Source organism: Eurosta solidaginis, chromosome 1 (genome assembly GCF_040869045.1).
Source record: "Eurosta solidaginis isolate ZX-2024a chromosome 1, ASM4086904v1, whole genome shotgun sequence".
Lineage (NCBI taxonomy): Eukaryota > Metazoa > Arthropoda > Insecta > Diptera > Tephritidae > Eurosta > Eurosta solidaginis.
In genome coordinates, this window is record NC_090319.1 from 84105816 (window position 1) to 84131243 (window position 25428).

The following is a 25428-nucleotide window of genomic DNA, read 5'->3' on the forward strand; positions in this document are numbered from 1 at the left end:
TTAAAAAATTTTTCTTTTAAAGTGGGCGTGTTTGTAATCCGATTTTGCTAATTTTTCCTTAGCACACATATAGTAATAGGAGTAACGTTCCTGCCAAATTTCATCATGATATCTTCAACGACTGCCAAATGATAGCTTGCAAAACTTTGAAATTACCTTCTTTTAAAAGTGGGCGGTGCCACGCCTATTGCCCAAAATTTTACTAATTTTCTATTCTGCGTCATAAGGTCAACCCACCTACCAAGTTTCAATGCTTTAGCCGTCTTTGGTTATGAATTATCGCACTTTTTCGGTTTTTCGAAATTTTCGATATCGAAAAAGTGGGCGTGATTATGGTCCGATTTCGTTCAATTTAAATAGCGATCTGAGATGGATGCCCACGAACCTACATACCAAATTTTATCAAGGTACCTCTAAATTTACTCAAGTTATCGTGTTTACGGACGGACGGACGGACGGGCATGGCTAAATGAATTTCTTTTTTCGCCCAGATCATTTTGATATATAGAAGTCTATATCTATCTCGATTAGTTTATGCCGTTACGGATTACTGTTACGCGGACAAAGTTAATATACTCTGTGAGCTCTGCTCAGCTGAGTATAAAAATAGAAGATAAAAAAATAGTTTTAAAAAACTTCCGAGTTAGACGGTGATTGAACTCGCGCCAAACGATCGCAACTGCAATATCATAGCCGCTGTGCCAAAGGCTGGTGCATTGAGTGAACTTATTTGACACTGGTATAATTAGTTGAAATAAGGAACCTTTCACCTCGTAAGATATTCAGTAAACAACGGTTCGCCTAAAATACAAAAAACCGCTATCTTAAGCTCATATTAGAAGTAGTCTAAAACTAGCTCGTTTCACCTCAGGGTAAATGTGTTGTGTACAAAAATATGATCCGTTGAGAATGCTGTGTGAACTTGCTGTCTGACAACAAAAGGTTGGTTCAAGATATTTTATTTACTGTGGCCAAAGCAATAAACTTTTTTATAGCTGCAAAAAGCTAACTGCATATGTCTACAGTCCAGACTGTTTGGGCACAACTCTACCACACTAAAATATTGGAATGTCTAAAATTGATTGCACGAATATGTTCGGACAGTCTCACATAAGCATGAATTTTTATATTATGCTGCTTCCCTATATGAAAAGAAGTACCTTATCTTTCACCATAGAAATTTGCGTAGGCCTCGGAGAGGCTTCTCCGAACTTGGCATTCGATTAACCTCTATTCTCTCTTAATACGCCGTTTATACGCCCTTAAAACTGCGGTACACGCTGTCGCCCACGAGTATATCTACATAACTCTTTCCAAGAACTTTCTACCCGGACTCTTCCAGTAGTGTAATCGGATGTTGCTAACGTCCAGGCTTCTGCCTCCTAAAGGAGTATGGATACGATAAATAGCATATAGAATGAGGACTTTATTTCTTACTTAGTTCAACGTTCAAATGCTCCAATGGTTAAAGTAACTCTTCGGCATGATCTGGAAGATTCAATGTAGTCATAATTTTTATCGACACGATAGAGATCTATGTCCGGCCATTACTGCTATAGTAATAGGAGTAATGTTACTGCCAAATTTTATAATGATATCTTCAACGAATTACCTTCTTTTAAAAGTGGGCGGTGCCATAAGTTCAACCCACCTAACAAGTTTCATCGTTTTATCCGTCTTTGGTAATGAATTATCGCATTTTGTCGGTTTTTTGAAATTTTCGATATCGAAAAAGGGGGCGTGGTAATAGTCCGATTTCGTTCATTTTAAATAAGATACGTAAAAATTTACTCAAGTTACCGTGTTTACGGACAGACGGACAGACGGACGGACGGACGGACATGGCTAAATGAATTTCTTTTTTCGCCCAGATCATTTTGATATATAGAAGTCTATATCTATGTCGATTAGTTTATGCCGTTACGCGGTACCGTTATGCGAACAAAATTAATGTACTCTGTGAGCTCTGCTCAGCTGAGTATAAAAAATAGTGTATTTATAGTTATGGCCCCGTGCCTGAGCTTCGAAAGAGTTCTGGGGGCTACACATGAGCCGGAGGGTTGGCGGCAGGGTGCAGAAATGGTACAACGTATATACCGATGGCTACAAATTAACGGAAGAGGTCGGATCTGCTGTTTGCTGTGTAGACCCTACAGACTGCCAGATTACTGCAGCGTCTTTCAGGCGGAAATTTTAGCCGTGAAGATAGCAGCGGAAGTTCCGGAGGAAGGGTGCTTAAGCTGTAGTCGCATCAATATGTATATATTGATGATCAGTCGGCGATTAAGGCAATAATCTTACACTTCATCAAAAAGTGTCCTGGAATGCAATGAGGCATTGGCAACACTTCGCTCAGGCTGAATCACACATCTGTATTTGGTTCCCAGTCATAAAAGGATAGAAGGCAAAGAAAAGGCCGTTGTGTTGACAAAAGAGGGTGCAGCACTCATTGCATCGACGGAAAAGATCCCAATCCATTGAAAGAAATCAAAAGCAGACAGTAGTTGCATATGATCCATCGAGCAGGAAAGGCGTGGACAGAAGAGCGGGGCTGGAAAATTTCTAAGATCATGTGCAAAAACTCTACTATATTAGACAAAAAGTGGCTCATATCTCTGAAGAGAGTAGAGCGAGCTGCAGGAAGAAACAGTTGGGTACGTTCTGTGTTCGTGTCCTTCACTCGCCTGGTCACGGTTCCAGGTATAAGGGGCCTCGAGGTCAATTAAGCTGGGTCCTAGAAAACTTTTAGTATTTGCCACGAGGACGGAGTTATTTTATTTTTTCACGCAGTTTTATGTTAAAGCAAAGCAGTTTAAAGTTTCAAGTTTGCGAAAAGAGATAAATGCTTCGTTTTCAAATTAATAATTACTTGAAAATGTCCGGTTCTTGTGATAAACGAGCTGAAGGGATGAAAGTCCATCATTTCGCTGAAACATGACCCGTATTTGTAGGTGTTTATGTATGTGTATGTGTGATATACTTGACCTTAGCGTACAATTAAATTTATTTCGATGGTCAAATATTCGGGGTTTTTCTCCAAATCTCATTCTCCTGGTTGCAAAACAGCAATTTGCCATAACAAATGAGGTATCCTTTCAAGTTATATATACATATGTACAATAAAGATTTTTAACATTCTTTTTTCATGTTTTTTGTTTTCTTTGCAAACGATTTAAAGCAGCACAACGGACCGTGAACATGGTCAAGTGGGTTGTTTTCGCTTAATTGGAGCTGCGGACAACCAACCTAACCTAACTTTAAGATGTATGAAATAATTTCTATAAAAAACATCGTGTTGTTATTGTGGAATATTTAGGCCTAGAGAATTACAAAATATTAAAAACAATTCCTTACTTTGTGGAGCATTCATTCCAACTAACATTAATAAGAATTAGCTCATGAGGAATAAGACAGTTTTGAAGTGTTTAGTGATTGCATATTCAGTTCAAGTATAACTTTTGTGTACATTTTCTTAATGTCAGCTTTGTAATGTCACGCCATCGCATATTAGCAGCGAAACATATATTCTTTCATTAATTGGAGCAACATTCGCCTTTTGGAGTAGCTGGTTAAGTTAAGCTTAAACTAAGTTTGCTTAAACTCTAATCAAATTTAAACTCCAGTTTAACTACTGAGCAGTTTTTCAGTCACAGTTTAAAGCCGCTTTTGGGGTAAGCTTTTTTGTACGCCAACATAGGCTTTTATTATCTAGACTATTTGTAGACACGGCAACAGCTGGTTTTTTTTTTACCCAACAAAGATGTAAAAAATATTTCTCCAGCCTTAGAGAAATATATATGTATCTAGATCGGGAGTTAATATCCAACATCATTCTCGAATTATTCTTAAACCAGATAGTTATCAAGTTATATCCAACTTTATTCTCCAATCACTATCCAACCTTTGAGAAATTTTGTAAAATGTATAATTCTCAAATTGATCTCCAACGTCATTCTCAAATTATTTTCCGGCCTTTGAGAGATTTTGAGAAATGTACAGCTGTCAAATGAATATCCAACACATTTCTCCAGTTTATAACTGAAAAAAATCTTCTCCGAGGTGGTGTCACCAAAGCCAACATTTGTGAGAAATAAACATCTGTTAGATAGCAGTAAAAAAGCGTTATTAATTAAAAATAAGTTAAACATGTCCATAAAACGCTTTCGCATTAAGAATTGACTATTCCCATTTTCAACTAAGTTTACTCAATTACAATTGACCCTTTCGAATTTTCTCATTTCCATATGACGCTTTCGCATTTACACCTAGAAATGGTGTAGATGCCAAGGAAGCAAAGTGCAAGATGTGTGGGCTACTGATAGCTAACAATAACTCGACAGTGTCTTCACGCATCGCAGAGCTCAATACAAGTTACAAAAAAAAAAAAAAAAATTATTCAAATAGTCGAATCTGTCACTAATTGAATTCAAAAAATTAGTTTATTAGTGATAATCGATTATTTTACCAAAGCATGTTTGCTGTTCGACTAATCAAGAGCCATACTATCTACGAAGCGTTTGCATGGGATCGTTCAAACTGTTTCTATGAGATTTCAAAGTTCAATCTAACTTAAGTAGGTAAGGGTAGATACCCACCAAAGCTTTTGATAAACGATTATCCGAATAATCGATTAGTCCATTAGCAAAAATTGTATAGTAAAATATTCGTTTATCCCTCATCGACAAGTTGTTTGCATTGGATTAGTGACAGATTCGACTATCCGAATATTTTTCTGTTTGTAGTTTTAAATGAGCGCTACTATTTGTAAAGACGTTGTGGAGTTAATCTAAGCCATCTTCAGCTCACATATTTTGCAATTGCTTTTTTGGCTACCACAGAACTAGAAAGGAAGGTGCATGCCCAGCTACCTTTTCTGTAGCTTTATTCGCAAGAAAGTGTCAGTATTCGAATAACGGCAGTTAATCGATTCTTATGAAATCGAATACTAGCTAGTCGATTTTTAGTCATTGCAAAAGTCGCTAATCGACTAGTCGGTTAGACGAATAATCGATTGTAAAAAATAGGTATGCTGCTTTCACATTTAATAAGGGAGTTTTTCCTCGAAATTTTGAGATAGAACGTTCCCTCCAATTTCGGAAGTCAGAGAAATGACATTCAACTGACAAAAACTTGCACATACATTTACTCTACCTGTTAGGTCTGATGATTAGCAGATAAAAAACTTAATAAAGTTGCACTTTAGGGGTACTTTTTTACCAGCGCTCCTTATTTGATGCAAATTTTATCCGACATACGAGCTTTAATCAACAAATATTTAAACTGACAGTCGCTGTAGACAACACACTTTAACAAGCCAACCTAATATAAACGCACGCAAGTCATTTTCTGTAAAAAATGTCTAATGCACATACAACTTGTATGAGAGCAACCCAAATTGAATTTGCTGCGTGAAAACCTAACTCGATTTCCAATTTTCGTTCTGCGTGACATTTAAATTTGACTTTTGCATACATGCTTTATATTGTCGCAACGCATGCTTATTTGGGTTAGGGCAAAAAACGCCGGTTGTTTGCGTGCGCTAAAAAAACGCAGTGTGGTTTTATTAGGTTGGCTTGTAAATAATACCTACGTCGTCATAGTTACATACATACCTAACTATTAATTATATGTAGTACTCATGGAGTGGCGTCTTGCTCGTTGAGCGAAGAAGGCGCTGTGGGCATTAAGTAAGAATTTTAAAAATTTAGGTTCTCGGAGCTGATTTCGTATGCTACCCAATATGTATGTAGATGAAACTAGATGTCAATTTGCATTATGTTTGAGGAAGATATTCTGTCTCCATAGTTTAAAGCAATTCAACTGTTTAAGGTTGATCGACTTCGCCGCGGTTTAAAATCTATGATAATTTATAGTACCGCATGATCGGCGGCAAGACTGTGACGCCCTACTCACCTTCAGAGTCTTGGATGTGAACAGTCTAAGAAGTCGAAATATTTACTCGGAGCACTACCGCCTTGAAGCTGTTCATGCGACTCTGCCTTTGCAATTCCTCCCTTAAAGCAATCGTCGACCTATCAATGTCACCGATCAATGGTAGAACATTTTTGACTCACTACTCTTGGACATTATGGAGAAAGCAAAGCGACACCTAATTAGAAACAATTATAGAACACCACGCTGAAGAAATCAGAAGTGGTCCAAGTGTGGGTGACTCTTCCGGTGTATATGTATATATGTATATGTGCGAATACAACTCAAAAACTATAGTTTTTAAATTACAAAAGTTAAAGTAAAATTCAAAGTTAAGTTTGCTAGTAAGTTTACCCGTTAATTTCAAGTTAACGCTTATCCTTACTCAGTTGACACCCGTATGCTAGGAGCAGATATTCAATAAATAAATTTCAAAGTGCGATAATCTCCGAAAAGATTTTAGGCCGAGCTTCTCTTCCAATTTGCGCCTTTCCCCTTTTTATAATTTGTCTTACAAGTTTGCGGGACGGGATCGTCATGTTTTACACCGAATCACTGCCGAGGGGTGACCTCGCTTTAATTTTTGATGTTGTTTTGCCAAGGAATCGAATGCAGGATCTTTGGTGTGGTAGGCAGAGCACGTAACCACCACACCACGGTGGCCGCCGAGATGAAGGAGCAGAGATTGCATCCGCATTATGAAAGATTATAAGACGTATAAGAAGGGTTGATACTTCGTAAATAAACTTCTTTCAGTTTAATCTTATTTAATCAGTGTAGTTTTCTATTCCCGCTTTTGTTTAATATGTACTTATCGTAGCTTTCATCCCCATCCGAAGGAGTTTCTTACGTCGATGATGGTATGATAATGGCAACAATCCCTCGGCCTCTTACTGATGGGCTATGTTGTAAATTTAACAATAACCTTCCTAGTCTTTCTCGTTTTTTTGCCTCTCTTAACTTGGCATTATTACCGACCGAATCCTCTGCAATCTTATGGCGTTTTCTTTTATGAAAATAGTGTCACCCTGTTGGTTCTTCTCTACTCTTTCGTACATTTATGTGTTCGTTTCACAAATTACTTCCCTTTTATAAAGAAAAGAGGCACCATTACCTACAAATTCAGTCATTTTGCAGAGTTCTAGGTCACCTAGTTCAAAAGATAGAATTAAAGATTGCAACATGAGGGTAGGGTTTTCCAGAAAAGAACACACCATTATTTACAACGTGGACAAAGTAAGTCGGCAATATTGGACATCCACGTTTATAGCATAACGCTACCGACTGTCCTGCAATCGTTCCTAAAGTTTAGATCCATAACAATATTTTTCAAGTCTCACGCTGGCAGAAACGACAAAGACACGCCCATAGTTATATGTGAAGCAATTGGACAACCGCATGTATGTCCTGCATGCAATGTGGAACCAACTCCTCAACACTCATGTCTTTCTGACCCAACCCTTTAGAAACTGAGATGGCCTAGAAGGTTTAATGTGTACATTTTAATCGTTCCCGCGATGGTCTGGTTAGTACCATAATGGTGCTTGGTACCGAAGGTACCGGATCTATAACCGGCAAAGGACCATCAACATCGATAACACTTCCCAAGACCATTGTTAGTCCTTCAGTCCTTTTTTTTGATGTTTGATTGCGCTCTTTTTAACTCAGGAAAGTACTCAGTTACGCCTAACGAGTTGTACAAAGAGTAACGGATAATTAGCTGCAGATCCCAATACCGCAAGGAATGATGGCCACACATCTAAAATCAATACGCCAATAAATGAGAAATTTCTCTGGTGTTAAACTCTATGGGATGCAAAATATAGTGCGGCCCAGCTTAACGCGAAGTAGATACCCAACACAAATATCTATGGACTTGATTTACTATACAAGCAGCTGCTCCGAAACTAAAAGTACCAGATCTCGTATATACCTACTCATCCAAACAAACAGTCTTTCTTAACTCTTGACAACATTCAATTGTGCCAACATTTCCATTCACGTAAATTTTCAATTATCCTGTAACAAGAAGTTTGTGATGAGAAGTCAGAGTTTTGCTAAATGGCTAAATGGCGACGGAATGGAAACATTGAGTTTGGTTGCTAAAGTTTGTCAGTTGCACTATGTATTTGTTACTTTGCCTTCCCGAAGTGCGTTTGCTTGTCAACAAAGTGAGTGAGTGGCATGTGAGTTAAACACATACAAAAGGTACGCACATCGTTGGTTTCAAAAGTTTGCTAAGAGCATGACAAACAAACCTGCAAACTGTCGCCAAAAGCGATTTTTGTCATTTCCGTTCAGATGTTAACTTAATTTTTCGTCTAGGATTATTTGTCATACAATTACACATGAAGCGTTGGATGATGTAAGATATGGATCTGCATAATCGTGTGAGACAGTTTTCCCGGCTTCATACCGTAATAGCACTGGAACCGGTACTCGCAATTAGCTAAAAGTGTGGCCAGAGTTGATTTGCTGAGTGGCATGTGGATTCCTCTCAGCATAGTTGATACCACTTCAAGACTACTGCCGACTTCGTTTCGGTTGTGGCAATAGCTTCAGTGCTACTTAACTATCGCTAAGTACAGCGATGATCCTTATTATGGCGTAGAAGGTTAAATGTGGTCATATTAAATCGTCCCAAGCATCGTCGCACTGGACCTTAATGGTGCTTGTTACTGGAACATACTGGATCTATGTCCAGCAAAGAACCGCCAACATCGATAACACTTCCCAAAACCTGCGGAGTAGATAAGGACATTATCGCTACAACAGAAATAAAAACACTGTAAGGCATGTTTGTTGTGGAAAGCAACTAAAATCCACAGGCCCGGGAGTTTGAACTATAAACGAAATTTTCCGATGCCATTGGACAGATCGGTTTAATTACCTAAACACTCGGGAAGTATTTATGCGGTTACAACATCAACAGCAGCAACAAGATGGTACCATTAACAAATCCATAGCTCAGATTCAGCCCATAGCGTATATGCACTTCCACTTGAAAGATGCTCGAAGTATTGATAGAGTGGATCGTCAGGGTCGGAGTGTACGGTCTGCAGTCTGCTCGCAAATTTTCGATTCCTCTTTAGGCACCGCGAAAATGGAGGGGTGCTGGAAATAATATGCTCCACTCCTATTCGGAGATCATCATCTCCAGCCAAGAAGAGGCAGTTGAAGGATCGGGTGGAAAATTATTTAAGTTCGCTTGGTATTACCAGTGAGCGCCAATTAACCCAGCAAAGAAGCAACTGCGCGACTTGTGGGACGGCTAAAACCATTTTAAGGACTAAGCGTCAATTAAGTAAGTAAGTAAGTATTCCATTAGGACTTGTTTCCTAACTCTACCCTTAATCTGTTCTTAAAAACTATCTATATCAGATATTTATTGTTGTTCCTGCAGGAGTTCGAAACGCTTCAGCAATTGCCCAACTCTTTTGTAGATTTTCAAGCACTCCAATCAGGGAGTAAATTGTCATCGATATACTCTAACGGTAGTCGTAGGAAACTTGCAGTTTCAATAGGGTTGGATCAGAGAAAAGTTTATTGGAGTCATGCAAGGACACATTGATTCGGGATAAGGAAGAGTCTTATCAATTATAGTATTCAGATGAAAGGAGGGAAAGAACAGAAACTGTTTGTTAAGTATATCGTTTCCCTTCTTTATGGGAAGTATTCCCACCTCACAGCGTAGATGATATTCTGGCCACAAACGACGAAGACAGTCCGTGGCAGTTCTGAGCGCGGTGTTTTGGCATGCCTGCAGTTCCCTCCAGAGTGTTTCATTAAAGCTCGACGACCATTTCGACGACGCGTAGTACACAAGCGGCTCACTAATAGCCTTAAAGGTAGCTATGACGGAACCTAACGGTATGGCCTGGAAGATTCGATGTGGTCATATTAAATGGTTCCCGAGATGGTTGGGAGGGACCTTAATGTTGCCACCAACGTCGATAACACTCCTCAAATCGCTCGGTGAATGTATTTATCACTTCAATAACAACAGCAGCAATCCTTTGTCTTTGCCCCAAGTGCTGCCAGCGAAAGACTCGATGATTTTTGTAAGGCCCTGAACTTTAGGTGCAATTGCGGGTGCATGCTAGCCGAAATGCTTATCATTATCGAACGCCATCCCAGTATTTTTGGGTGCCAAAGAGTCGGTAGAGTAATGACATCGACATGGATTTCCATTATTGTTGACATTCGCTTCGCCCACGTTGCAAATAAGGTCATCGAGGACTTAATTGATGAAGGTGCCAAGTTACTGTCACGCCTTTCAATTTAGCTCGTTATATCACAGGGTACAATTTTGTTCTCTGAGGGTAAGCCTGAGAACCGCATGGATGAAAAATATGTGGCATTACCATTAGCGTGACCAGGCTTCGATCCGCGGTGGAATAGATCAACCTCAATCCATTGTTAGATGTACAATATGGACGTAGAATTTTCCGACAAAAGGACAGCGCATTTCTCCCGTATCCTCTCCTTAATAATATACTTTTGTACGATTTGCCTCCGAATAGATTTAGGCCGATCTTCAGTAGGTTTGTGGTGTGTTGGTTGTTAATATTTCCCACAAATTGCCTGAGCTACATGGTTTACGCCGACTGCTAACGGTATTTTTTCATATCAGAAATACATGCCGTGGGCTTGCTAAGCCACTGCCGAGGTTCGACACTGAAGTATTTTTGTAGATCAACAGGCAGAGGTTGGCCTTTTTTATACTAAGCCTTTAGAATAAATGAGAGTTTATCAAGTCATCAAGTAAACTTTCGGCTATCAAAGAGGGGGAGAGTTAGATGGAGAGTGAATTAAGTGAAGGAATGAGGGGGGCAAAAGGAAGGAGTTTTGTGTACAGAAGCCACGATATGTGTAACGACTGCCGGGCCTGCTTTTGAGAAGATAAGTTGCGTTAAATGGACAAGGGTAAGGGTGTCTAAGTTCGGGTGTAACCGAACATTATATACTCATAGTGAGTTTCAATTGCACAGTTCATTTCAGTAAGCGGCACGAGATACGTCCCCAAAAACTTGAGACAAAAAAGGTGGCGGTGTTACGCCCATACAATTTTCCAATTTTAGGTTTTCTTGTTATAATGACACTTTAAAATTTCAACGATATAAAACAATGTTTCGAATAGATTTACACATTAATCTATGAACTTTTCCAAAATCTCTTAAATAAAAGTGGGCGTGGGCTTTGACCGATCTAGGCCATTTTTCTAGAAATATTTCTTGTTATAAGCCTAACATGTGTATCGAATTCTGTTATGAGACATTTTTATTTTTTTTGAGACTCTAGAAATTGTGCGCTATACTGTATCGAAATATGGGCGTGGCACCGCCCATTTAAAGAAAATTCTCCCAATTACTCTTACCATAAAATTTGATACAAAACTGTTTTGCGCTAAAATATAGCTTATTATTCTAGCATGCGACCCTTTTAAACATCTTTTATACAAATGTGGGCGTGGTCTTTAACCAATCTCGTCCATTTATTCTTAAAATATTTCCTGCTATAGGGAAAATATGTGCACCCAATTTTATTACGATCAGTTAATTTTTTTCGATTTACGGCTCCCGAAACATAGAAAACTGCTTAGTTACAAAAGCGGCGGTGCCACGCCCATTTTAAAATATTTTAATTGTTTCCTTTTTCTTGTTATATTCGCACTTGGGAAATGAAATACCATTGATATAAAGCTATTTTTTTTTTTTAAATATAGCTTATTTTATTCGTCCACGACCCACGTCAAAATTTTTATATAAAAGTGGGCGTGGTCCTTAACCGATTTCGTTAATTTTTGTTGGAGGAATTTCTTATAGTAAAGGCAAGCTCTACGCTGAAATTTTTTATGATAGGTTTAACGGTTTTTTGTTTTCTTTTTATATTTATAAAATTGATTTTATCACAAGTGGGTGGTGCCACGCCCATTTTCAAAAACTTTTACAAATTTTGATCAAGAGTCTCAATATCAGTCCACACATCAATGTTTAACATTCTCGGTGTATTATTTACTAAATGATCAGGTTTTTTGTGTTTTCCGAAATTTTATATTTATACATAAAACCGTTTAAAAATGGACTTGGTTATTTATCATCACATTTCACTCACTTTAAACAGCGATGGGAGATGAGTGGCAAAGAACCCATATACCAAATTTCAATAAGATATCTCAATATTTACTCGATTTGCCGCGTGCACAGATAAACGGGCGAACAAACGGACATGGCTAAATCAATTCCTTTTTTCATCCTGAGTAGGGTTACCAGATGCCCGAGACATGAATCGGGGACACTTCCAACAAAAAAGGTAATCAAATTTCAATAGTAAAAAGTTTGACCAAGTTTAACCTTCTAAACGCAGTCGAAGACGGGCAATTGTACTCAAACAAATGTAAAAAAATGTATAAAGGGTAGGGGAATATTGTAAATAATTTAACAATTCGCACAAACATGTTGTTTCTTACAGATAATTATTTATACATTCTTTTCTTTACTTCTAATTTCAAGAACCTGATGCTCTTTTTCTGTCAGCACTTCCCGACATATTTCTGGGAATTGCTGATTTTTTTCAAAAGTTCAGCATTCTCAGAAAGGGTTAAAATTTTTTGCAATTCGAGACATGTAAAATCTGAAAAATTAAACTCCACTCGAAGGATGTGCCCAACATTTTCAACAGTCAAACGAATTCTTTCTTTTGTCCATTGCGAGCTCATTAAGGAGAATATTCTTTCGCAGTTCGCATTGTGACATGGTATCGAATAGAAAAATTGAGCGATTTTGAGAACTTCCGAATATCCTTCGAAATCTTTATTAGCTGAACAAAACGCAGCCATTTTGGCGCTTGCAGATTTTTGTGCATAAAAATCGTGATCATCGGCCTTGGGTTCCAAACATTTTCTCAAATTTACTATTTGATCATGTAACAAAGAATCATTGATGGTCACTTTTTTCAAGCAAATAAAAGAGGCATGGTTCTACTTCACTATATTGAGATAAAAAATAAATAAGATTAAATATAAAATAAGATTTCAAGTCTTCAAACATTTTCAAAATCCACTCGACCGTAGGGAAAAGGCTTAACCAGCGCGTTTTACAATGATTGAGCAGATTTTTATAATCTGTCTCAACGAATTCGCAAAAGGACTTCAATTCCGTTATTCGAACAGTGTAAATAGAGAAGTGTTCGTACAATTTGTACACAATACAATTTATATCAAATAGAACAAACTGCTCCAATCCATGATGGGCTGAATTGTGTATAATATGTGCAGAACATCCGATCCCAATCAATTAAGCATTGAGATTTTGTAGTCTATGGAAAATGTTATTTTTTCCATTGCGATTAACTCCTCCGAAATTCGTATTCGTGTTGTCAGCAACAAAAGCACATAATTATTACATGAGTGCTCATATATCGTAAAATCCGGGACATTTAGAGTATAAGCGGGGAAGCTGGGACAAATCGTCGAAATCGGGGACAAATCCCCGAAAGTGGGGACGTCTGGCAACCATAATCCTGAGCATTTTGATATATGGAAATCTATATTTGCACGCTGAGTATAACAAAACTCACCTCTGTACCACGTTCGCCAATTGAGGTGTAATATTCTGCGAATTTTTTGCTCGGTTTTTTATTGTTTTGATTTTTTTACTTATTTTCTTTGTTTTTGTTGCTATTTTACCTACAGCACGTAACCATAGCCAACGCAACTTTGTAGACACAACAAGTTGGCGCAAAATGCTTTTGAACAACAAACTCGTTGTTCAGCATTCACCTTTACTGGTTTGGAGTTGCTTGTTTTGTTGTCTGGGAACGAATGTTGTCTAATTCAAGTATCTACTCCTGCCATCAGTTTTACGGCAGCGACCAACACCAAACCACTTCAAGCTCTGCAGTATTGTACATTTACTCTCAGCCAGTTGGAAGCGAAGTGTTTATTGTTATTGTAAATTTTTTGTTGTTATTTTTTCTGGTGGGTTGTTTCCATTCTTTTTTTTTACAAGAACTGCGCCTCCTCACTGCAAAATTACTTCTGTCTAAGCCACAACGTATGCTGTGAAGTGGGTTTTGAATGACAAAGTGATATGCATGGATCAAATAAGCGGTCGCGGCGTGTAGTTGCAGTGAGAACTGTGTTTTGTTGCAAATGTTGTAGTTGGGCTATTCACTGCGTATAATTGCACATCGCGTCCTCACCGATACTTGTATTACCACACTGCAAGACTTCCAACTTGCTTCTCTAAATTCTTTTTTTTTTTCAGATATTTTTAACAAACTCAGATGATTTTTTACTGTATACTTTTTTCACTCACTGTGACATCATACAGGCGCTGAAAAAAAGAACAAAAAAATCTTGTTAAAAATTTAACCAAAAACTGTTTATTTTTTTCTTTTAATATTCTGTATAGGACAAGCACGCTTAGTTCACTATTCCCACGTTTGCTTCGTGGTTTTGCTCCATTGCAAACGCGGCAAAAATCTACAGCATCCTTAAAGCAAACTCACATTTTCCGATGGACATATGTACGTACATACAAAAAGGCTTGGAGGCGAGGACCGACTGCTTAATAACTATTCTACAGGTGAATGGTGACAATTGCCCTGAAAGCGAAGTTGAACTGGTGTAATGGGGTCACCTACTGGAACGCGCCTTGTGATGTACATACATAGATGGGGCGAGAGTTCATGGTCTGCATTTTCTTAGTAATGAGTTCCGTACTCATCCGCGCTTGGGAAACAAATATTATTTTTATCGAAAAAATGCTGAAATAGTCACAAAAATAACATCGAATCAAGCGTGAAACGATCTTGAAATTATATTGCAAATAATACTAAAACGGTTCGTTAGAGTTTCCGAAACTAAACTAAAAACTTACTAAATGATCCTGTAAAAAAGTAATTTTAAAAAATGTTTGATATGATCTCAAAAATATCCCGAAATACGGAAAAGATCCCGAAATAGTTCCGGAATCATCCCGAAGATAATTCTCTCAGGACAATGGCCATGCAGCAATCAAATCCCTTGGGTTACTCGTTCAATTATGAACTAGCATTAATATTATATACAAACACACTCCAAATTGGCAATGTATACCATTTGGGCAATTTATTACGCAATTTGTCATATGATAAATTGTCAATTTAAAAAAAATTGTGTAATAAATTATTTCAAACTGCAAATGCAACCTTGTAAAATCTGTTTATTGAGTAGATTTAAACGTCAGTTGTACGCATGGCTCAATTATATGGTTGGCTCACCTCATCAGCTGATTTTATTTTTTTCATTTCACTGGAGTAGGGATTGTCAAAAGAAGATGGCAAACTCAAAATGAAACCAAAACACTGAACACATTTTCTTACAACACACAAAAATTTCAAAGCTTTATGTTTTTATTCCATTCCAAGTACCTAATACCAACACGCACACTTTGACAGTCAGTCAAATTAATATTGTGTAAGCTAAATTGAGTTGTATGAACACCACTCAATTTAAATCGGAATTGCCTCAATTTATTTTTCTGTTGGAAAATAGTATAACTGTCACCGATCTCTTTAGGAGATGACCCAACAGAAACTTGTGCACCTCACATCGATGCTCGAGCAGAGGGACCTTGAGGGAAATTGTATTGCAGACGAACTTGCTAGGCAGGGTGAAGTCAACAAGCGCCATGGTAAATAACATCCAAGCAAACGTGGCTTACACACCTATAGGAGTTGTAAAGATGACGAAGGCTGAACAGTTGAACATAAAGTTACTTTCGGATTGCACCTCGTTGTTTTCCATACAGCTACCACAGCTACGGCTCTCCAGTATATTAGGACGTACCGCACGTACTCCCATTGGACAGTGCCCTGCTAACACTCTAATAACCATAGATAGCTTAGCTTTTGCAAATTTGGATATCTCCGCCGAATGTTTGGAGTCAACAGCGGGGTCCAGTAAGAATTCCACACACGGCAAGAGGAAGTGCAGTCCAGCGCCTGTTAAGCTGACTCGACGCCCATCTGTTCAGGAGCAGACAGCAAGTGGCCAGTGGAGTTCCAAAGTCTCCACTATATAATAATTCTTCACTACACTCATCCCTTGAAGCAATATGAAAGGGATATGTGGCAACAAAGGTAGAAGTCGCACAGTAATCTACTCTGCCAGGGAATAAGTGCAAAGTCGGTCAGAATGCTGGAGTCCCTAGAATTCACACGCTTTTATTCCCTGCCACGTAGCCGTTTTACCGGTATAGCGGAGAATCGACTTATTGTCAAGTATGGTCGCAAAACACTTAGCCCTGTCAGACAGCACAAGCGGTACTCTCCAATAGAAGGTGGTCTAAATTAAGGAATATTGTAACTTTTGCGTAAAAAAATGGCCAACTGCTAATGACACCCAGATAATCCTGTAAAACGTTCCTCAGTGTATTCATAGACGTACCCCTGACAATAATTGCCTGGTCATTATCATAAACCAATAATTAGCAGTACCTACCCTTAATGTCCTGAAGCAAGTCGTCCATTGCCATGAGCCAAAGCAGGGGAGAAAGGGCACCCACCTCCCGGTGGCGTGACTCTTCTCACATTTCTCTGAGCATTCGCTCCACCCACTCTGCCGTTATACCCCTGCCGCCCAACAATCTACTGATGAATTCTACCAGAGTTTATTTGTTTCCCAATGTTAAGAGGGACATCTCGAGCAGTCTTGCTCCTTACGCAAAGATCAATCAGGCGTTCCAGCGTTTCTAAAAGAGCCGAGAACAACATGAACCCACAGTGATCCCAAAAAGTCCTAAAATGGTCCCAATAAAAGTCCGACACTGTCCGGAAGTTTACCGAGGTATTTCTCTAATGATTGAAGTGATCGCGAAAATAGTTCCGTAAATAGTTGCGAAATGATCCCCATACAGCTTTGTAATTATCGAAGAAAGAACTCGACAATTTCCAAAGTTTACAGAATGTTTCACAGCTCACAAGCTAATATCTGAATTCCCCCAAACCGTGACCTATCTGTTCTACCATCGTATGATCTTGTTAACGAAGCTGTTCTTTGAATACATCTTCACACAGTGGCATAAGAAGTACATGTTCAAATTGTCAGTCCTTTTTAAACGGTTTTATTAAACGGTTTTATTTAGCTTGACTTGACAGGCTGGTTGGTTGGATGGCTGGTTGGCTGGCTGGCACGAATTTTGTAATTGAAATTTAAGTAACTTCCCGATAAGCTATAAGGTTGAAACTTGGAATATAGTTCAGAACGCGATGATAATGCAATAATAAGAAAAAAATCGCCGCTAGAAGGCGCAAGGATCGAGATATTCACAAAAATTGTATTTGTGGAACGATTTGGCTCATATTTGGAAAACATAATACATACAAGAATAGAAAGCGACATATGAAAAATATCGCTGCTAGGTGGCGCAAGGGTCGAGATATTCACAAAAATCGTGTTTATGATCCGATCTGGCTCATATTTGGAACACATAATACATACAAGAATATGAAGCGACCTATGAAAAAGTCACCGCTAGGTGGCGCAAGGATCGAGATATTCACAAAAATCGTATTTGTGGTCCGATTTATCTCATATTTGGAACACATAATACATAAAAGAATAGAAAGCGACCTATGAAAAAAAATCGCCGCTAGGTGGCGCAAGGATCGAGATATTAAAAAAAAAATCATATTTGTGGTCCGATTTGGCTCATATTTGGAACACATAATACATACAAGAATAGAAAGCGACCTATGAAAAAACTCGCCGCTAGGTGGCGCAAAGATCGAGATATTCAAAAAAATAGTATTTGTGGTCCGATTTGGTCCATATGTGGAACACATAATACATACATGAATAGAAAGCGACCTATGATGTCCGATTTGGCTCATATTTGGGACAAATATTACATACAGTCCGGTAGAAGTGACATCAAAATATTTTGGAGTTGGAGGAGGGACAAGCATACGTGGCGCAGAGTCGAGTAAAGTCTTTGGAAGGATTATGTATTGAGGACTTATATTGTAACAAATTGGCAGGAAAGAGTCCTTGTAATAATGAGTCACTAAATGAACTAAATAGAATAAGAAATAATAGGCAATTAAATAAAGACTAATACTATGTTCAAACAGAAAAATAAATTGAGGCTTTTTCGACTTAAATTGAGTGGTGTTCATACAACTCTATTTAGCTTACACAATAGTAATTTGATAGCTGGTTGGCTCATCTCTACAGTAACAACATATCTTTGTTGAGACTGTCAAAATGTGCGTGTTGGTATTAGGTGAATGGAATGGAATGAAAACATAAAACTTTGAAATTTTTGTGTGTTGTAAGAAAATGTGTTCAATGTTTTGGTTTCATTTTGATTTTGCCATCTTCTTTTGACAATCCCTACTCCAGTGAAATGAAAGACATAAAATCAGCTGATGAGATGAGCCAACCATATAGTTCAGCCATGCGTAACTGACGTTTAAATATACTCAATAAACACATTTTACAATGTTGCATTTGTAGTTTGAAACAATTTATCACGCAATTTTTTTCAAATTGGCAATTTATTATTACAATTTATTATATGACAAATTGCGTAATAAATTGCCCAAACAGTATAAATTGCCAATTTGGTGTGTGTTTGAACCTAGTATAACAACTTGAAAATAAAATAATTCAAAAAAAAAATTTTAAGTTAAACGGTTTTATTGAAAACAATACTTACATGAAGTAATAATAATACTAAAAGCTAGAAAATAATTAGGTAGGTCCTAGGTACTAGTCATCACACTCCTCAGCAATCTAGGGCGTTGATCAGACAATTAAATAAAAACGTTGGATGCGTCAAATTTCTATTGATAATCATATATAAGACCAACTGAACCCTAATCAGGTTATGCTACGCCTCACATTTTTAGAAATTTCTCCCGATTGAAGAAAAGTGGAAATGAAATGGCACGTAAGAAATTTTTTCCTCATTCGCATTTCCTCATTTTGAAGAAATTTTGGCCATGCGAAGAGGAAACAATTTCTTAAATGCCATTTCATTCAAGTTTTTTCTCAGTGTGATCAACGCCCTAGATTGATGAGGAGTGTGATGACTAGTACCTAGGACCTACCTAATTATTTTCTAGCTTTTAGTATTATTAATACTTCATGTAAGTATTGTTTTCAATAAAACCGTTTAACTTTAAAATTTTTTTTAAATTATTTTATTTATATAATATAACCTAAAAAGAACGGGACGGATCAGTTCTTTTGCCTGCAGGATACCTATTAGTAATCTACAAGGTATTCCGGATTCAGATTTTGAGTCATATGCACACCTTCTAAAAATAAAAATTTCAAAACGTCCTTGCTAGGGTTTATAAACCAATAACGTAGGCCGGTATTCTCTACCTGCATTAGGAGACCTGTGCAAAGTTCGCTTTACGCGTTGTCATAAGAAGAACGGCGATGCTTCATTCTTAACCACTTCCGGTTGCAAACTTATCAGCTGCCTCTCGTTTGTATGTATGCAAGTGTGGATATGTATGCAGTTGCTGATAGATTGTTCAAACAAGGGTTAAAAAAGCCACGTTCAAGCATTTGCACATGGATTTATACATGACTGAAAACATATATGAATCTTTAAAGTACCCTGCAAAAAATCTCTTAAAGATAATCTTATTAACATTAAAGAATTGAGTGTAAGTAGCGGAAATATGTGTAATGGTGTGAGACGCAAATCAACTCCCCTTCTATTATTCGGCAAAAAAATTTCATCATATATTGATCGCCTTTTCACCGTCCAAGCTGTACGAGATAAATAACAAAATAAAAAATAAGGGGCGAATTGAGTCTGTCAATATTATTCTTGAAATACATACATCTACGAGAGTAAAGTTCTCCGAAAGTAAATGGTTACGTAATGTTAAAGGTGTTTTTCATGAACATATCACAGCGAAAAGAAGGCGCAAGATGGGTGATGTGATGAAAGCGACTAAGGAAGCTCGAGCCCATAAAATATTCCTATCCCTACCCATATTTGGCAGCAGAGAGCAAGACTCCAGTTAAGTTGGGTTAAAATAACCGAAGGTAGAGTTGCTCCTCTCTATACAACGTCCAATGTGAGCGATGTTAAGCGTCAATTATTGTATGATTATGATATAGGGAAGGTTGCATTCAACTGACCTCTTTACAAACTTCAGGGCTCATGTTGTAAGGTTTTTAATCAAGCGAATTCAGTCTTGTATAATGTGTACATTTTTGGGTGGGTATCTTCCCATTTTCGCATAGGTTCACATAGACAGAGGTTAAACTGGTTTTTGTTAGAGCACGTTTGCTGTAGACATGACATGCATTCATACAATACACGATACATCTGACGTAAGGATCGATAAAATTCGTGTGGAAGTTACTCTGTGCTTATCTGTGTAGAAAAGCAAGTTAAATATTTTTCGGAATAAAATGCGAAGTTTTGGGCTGTCTTTAAAACTTTTTTTATATTCTTCAAGACTGCCATTACTTTCACCTATTATTAGCCTAGTTAAGGAACATCAAGAGCCGAGCCCATCGGCCAAGCTGACCGGTAATCACATCTCGCAGTAGTAGTTTTGTGTAAAAAAAAGTAGGAAAGGTTTAATGCATAGATTAAGACTCAATTCGAGACTCTCCGAGTGCAGAACTCTCTTTGCCTTTTGAAGAACTGACGTTAAATCAAGAACTGCCGTTAAAACATAAACTTCTCACGGCCCACACAACGCACCTCGTTTAGCGTTACTTCTGTTCCGAAGCGCCCTGTATCAGCTTAAGGCTACTCCCACGCTATTCTTCTAGGAAGATGTTTTCATTTGGTGAAAGGTAGGTACCTCGGTCATGTGCTGCTCGTATCCCATCAGTCCCTTCCTCAAGTCATGTTATCAATGATAAGGTCTGGGAATAGGTCGAAAATAGACACTTTGGACCCTACTTCGCTGTGTAGAGAAGTGTTCGAATTTAAAAAAGCTGTGGAGTGTGTCGTTTATACGTATTTACACAGCATAGGCAGTTAGGTTGGACAGCCTTTCCGTAAGGTGGTAATATTTTCGCAAGTAGCTCTGATCTCGAATTCGACCCCGCTTCGCAAATTGGTTCCCTGCTCAACTTTCCCGCAGTTCCATTGTAGTTTGTGAGCGTCGGATCATTTCTTGTAGAAAATACATCGATATGTTCCCGCAACGACCAGGGCACTCTTTTCAGAAATTGTTCTCAAAGTTAAAACAATTCGAAAATAGGCTCTTTATTTAGCCGAGGTGAGTTCGGTTTAGTGCTTTCGGTATTTCATTGCATCCGCAATGTCTGCACCGTACAGGAGTATGAAATATGAGGCTGACGCAAGCAGTTTCTTTGTACATGGCTTTGGAGCGCCTATGATTTTCATTAGTCCATTCACAATTGCTATAGTGTGCGTATCCATTCCGCAGGCTTTTCGAATGTGCTCCGATAAGATATTCAAGATAGTGTCGATATGTTTTATCGTGAAGATGATAATCTGTTATTGACGTCGTTAGCTGTAGACCGAATGTCATAGAAGGTAATATTGGAGAGCTCGAGACCTAGCACCGAACCCTGGGCCACTCCATCTGTTATCTTCACCTTTTCTTGTGCGATAGTCCGGTAAATACCGCACTTGAAAAAAATCAATATATCTACCAGATGCTGCCTTCTGGTACCTCAAACATATCATCCCATCTGGCTGAGCTAAAAGTATTTTTGATGTCCAGCAAGACGAGTTTCGGCACACTGTATCGGCTTTTTTGGGTAAGTCAATTACTTCTTCTACAATATCTAAAGTATTGTTCCAGAAAATTCTTCATCATCCACAGTGTACCTAAAGACGTTGGAGTGTTGAGGTCATCTTTGTCCTTCGGAAAGTCGTGCTATCTTCCATCTATTGGAGACGATTTCTGTTTCGCAAATTTTGTTGTTCCTAGTCAACAAAAGCTCTGTGCAGTTATTTATATCGGATGACTTCTCCGTCAAGCCCTGATGCTTTCCTAAGTTTCATGTTACGCAAGTTGGTATGTATTAAGCTATTCTCTGGTGTAGTGTTCTTTTCGTTTTTCTTTTTCTTCTTGCAATGAAGGCTTTTGGAACTTTTGTATTGTTGTTGTTGTTTTTGTAGCGATAAGTACACTCCCCGTAGGCCTTGGGGAGTATTGTCGATGTTTATGGTCCCTTGCCGGATGCAGATCCGCCATCACGCCCTACAACCCCCTATATCAATGAGGAAGTTGGGGTAGCCAGAGCCTCGGCTGTTAAAGTATCAGGATTCGCCACGGATAGGTGAGGTTGACAATTGGGTTGGAGAAGCTGAATATTGCGCTTGCAACCCCTTGAAGGGTTTCGCTACACAACCCCTTAAACCAATTTTGTGTTTTAGTCGCCACTTACGATAGGCATACCTGCCGCGAGTATATTCGAAGCCCCCTAACCCGATGGGGCGTTGGGAACTTTTATAGATGTTGATGGTCCGTTCCGGAATTTAGCCTCATGAGGTACCGTAGCCCGAACATGTCATAATAATTTTTTTTTTTTTTTCAAGTTCGATTTTATATGACCACGTTCAACTTTCTAGGTAAGCCCTCCTGCCATGAGGAAGTTGGGGTCGCCAAAGGCGTGCCTGTATAAAAAAAAAAGGATTCGCCACATGTAAGTGAGGTTGACAATCTGATTGGAGAAGCTGCAAATTGCGATAGCAGTATCACAAACCCTTGAATTAGTCCGTTGTATGGTTTCACGTTGTTGTCTTCTTGGTTAATGCGATCATCATGTCTAAAGTGTCCACAATATTTCTCATATTATCCTCATTCTCTGTCTGCTCTCTCAATAAAAAAAAAATCACGCTCTTAAAGTCGCTCATCAGTGCCGATGGCGAGTATCGAAGGAGGTATAATGATGAGCTCTATGAGCTTAACACAAATATAAAGAAAGGGAAGCGAATAAAAGACAAAAGGCCTCGTTGGCTAGGTCTTTTTTTGCGAATGGACGAAGACGCTCCTGCCATAAAAGTATTGCAGTCGAAACCAAAGTTTGGAAGCAGAGGAAGGATGAGGCCGCAACTGACTTGGAAAAGACAGGTGGAGGAAGACTTGACCTCCCTTGATTATCCCACTTGGCGTCAGTTATCGCGAAACAGGGATAGCTGGCGATTAGGCACCAATTAGTGATGATCATGATTCAATTACTAGAGGTTTGTCCTTCAATGACGGCAGAGCCTTGACACTCCCAAATTGAAAAATCTGGACGGGTTGCTTTTACGAAGTAAGGAAAACGGGTAATAATTCAATCCCCTTTAACGAAAATTGTAGTAGAAAAGTACTTTAGTAGTATATTAGTAGTGATAATAAATTTGTAAATGCCAACAGGTTTTGGAGGACATAATTCGTTTTCTGCTAAATATTTCTTGAATTGATAAAAAGCTATGTTGGTTTAGAATTTTATTCAAAAATACACTATATACAAATTTGTTTCGAAAACTCCCTATATGAGCATAAGATCATTGCATTTTGACATAAGAGGGAGTTAATGAAAAGTATTCTGAGGTGTTCTTCAATCTAATTCTAATGTAGCGAGTTTTTGTGACAAATCATGAAATGGGAAGTTTTTGAAAAATATTTTGAGATATTGGACAATATTTAAAAGGCGGCCGACATGGGCTGACAGAAAAAAAAAAATAAAAGAAAATGGCTTATTGTCTTAAAACTTTATATTCCGGTCTTGACTTTGACAGAAGAGTTCAGCTTTTATGCGGTTCTGCTACACAGGGTGTATTCACCTTTTTATTCTGAAATTTCGGAAAGCTCCTTTACGTTAAGTATTCATGGAAGTTTTCCGGATAAACCGTCAATTTTGAATATTCGAAACACGTTCGTTTGATACTACCTCACGAGCTTCGAATAACAAAATATTCAGAATATAAACCGATTTCCCAAATTCTTAAGTGGAGGCAAATGTTCCGAACATACGGAATAAGTAAGTTTACATGCTCAATGAGTAAATTTCATTATGGCATCTTCATTATTTACTAATGTCATTTTTACGTGAATCAATTTACTAGTCTTTACGTTGAACGATGAATTTTGAAGTGGTTTAGGTTTCGTATGTTCATAGGTTTACGAAAGTGCACGATTCCTTGGTGTGCGTACTTTTCATAAAACCTATGTTCAGCCACACTAATAGATCATGGCATAGTTGATAAATTCATCATAAAATTAAAATAAATGTTCTAAGGAATTATGCAGTTCAGTACTTATCAGATATTTGTAAACTGATTGCTTCCTATTTCTACTACTAATATTTTTCGAAAAATCGCAAAAAAACAACACAGTTAACGGATGTCATTTCGATTTGGGTTCAAAATGGCTGCAATTGTCAAAAAATTTGTCTGTCGAGCAAACCTCTTGTGATTGGAACATGAGTGATGATGATCATTATTACCTTATGAATTCTGTCATAAATCAATCTAATTTATAAAATTCTTCTGTCACGGTTTTAGAGGCTTAACTCCTCCGAAACGGCTGAACTAATTTTCATGAAATTTTGTGAGAATATTGGGTAGGTCTGAGAATCGGCCAACGTCTACGTTTTTTTTCGGTGCATGCCTAGGGTCTTGAGATCAAAACGTGGACCCGGGTACCCCTAGAATGTGTTTATACAATATGGATATCAAATGAAAGCTGTTGATGAATGATTTAGTAGAGGATAATTTTCATACCCCTGGGTGACCAAGGTTTGGAGATGTAGGCCAAACGTGGGCCCGTGAACGCCTAGACAATGTTTTAACATTTTGGGTATCAAATTGAAGTTGTTGATGAGTGCTTTAGTACGGGGTAGTTTTCATACCTATTGTGGTAACTAGGATCTCGAGATATAGGCCAAAACGTGGATCAGGGTAACACTAGGATGTGTTTTTATATTATGGGTATCAAATTGAAGCTGTTGATGTGTGCTTATAATACAGAGTAAATTTTACACCGCTGAGTGACTAGGGTCTCGAGATATAGGCCAACACATGGACCCGAATACCCATAGAATGTGTGTGTATTATGGATATCAAATGAAAGCTGTTGCTGAGAGCTCTAAAGTTCATTGTGATATTCGATTTAGTCCCATCAACCTGGCAAAACTGATAAATATGCATGCGAAGCCGAAATTAAGACAAGAATTAATAATACCCACATACCTATTTATATACGTACCATTCGATTTGCCTGAAATTTCGTATATAAATTTGCCTCTATTAGTATTTAAGATGCTTTTTTCCGGGAAGTATACCAGAGACGGACTGGGACTGGTATTAGGACTAGGACTGGGATTAGGACTAGGACTGGGACTGAGACTGAGACTCGGAACTGGCAATAAGAGATGAAGAGGTATGAGAAATAATTTAGAGAAGAGAAAAGAGAGAAGGAGACTGAGAAAGAGATAGAATGAGACGAAGATGGAGATAGATGAAGCGAAAAAGACGGAGGGAGGAGTGAATAAAAAGATTAGGA

General features: G+C 38.2%; 1 protein-coding gene across 6 annotated transcripts in view; it reads right to left on the reverse strand.

Annotated features, from left to right (window-relative positions):
- The window catches only part of LOC137236382 (phospholipase A2 inhibitor), a 400946-nt gene that overhangs the window by 320000 nt on the left and 55518 nt on the right, over positions 1-25428 (reverse strand). For 5 of the 6 annotated variants that reach the window (XM_067758922.1, XM_067758919.1, XM_067758920.1 and 2 more), the window contains one exon: positions 13510-14267. The exons of the other annotated variant lie outside the window; for it this stretch is intronic. The gene's annotated coding sequence lies outside the window, so the exon portion shown is untranslated. The remainder of the gene's footprint in view (positions 1-13509; positions 14268-25428) is intronic. 6 annotated transcript variants of the gene reach the window in all.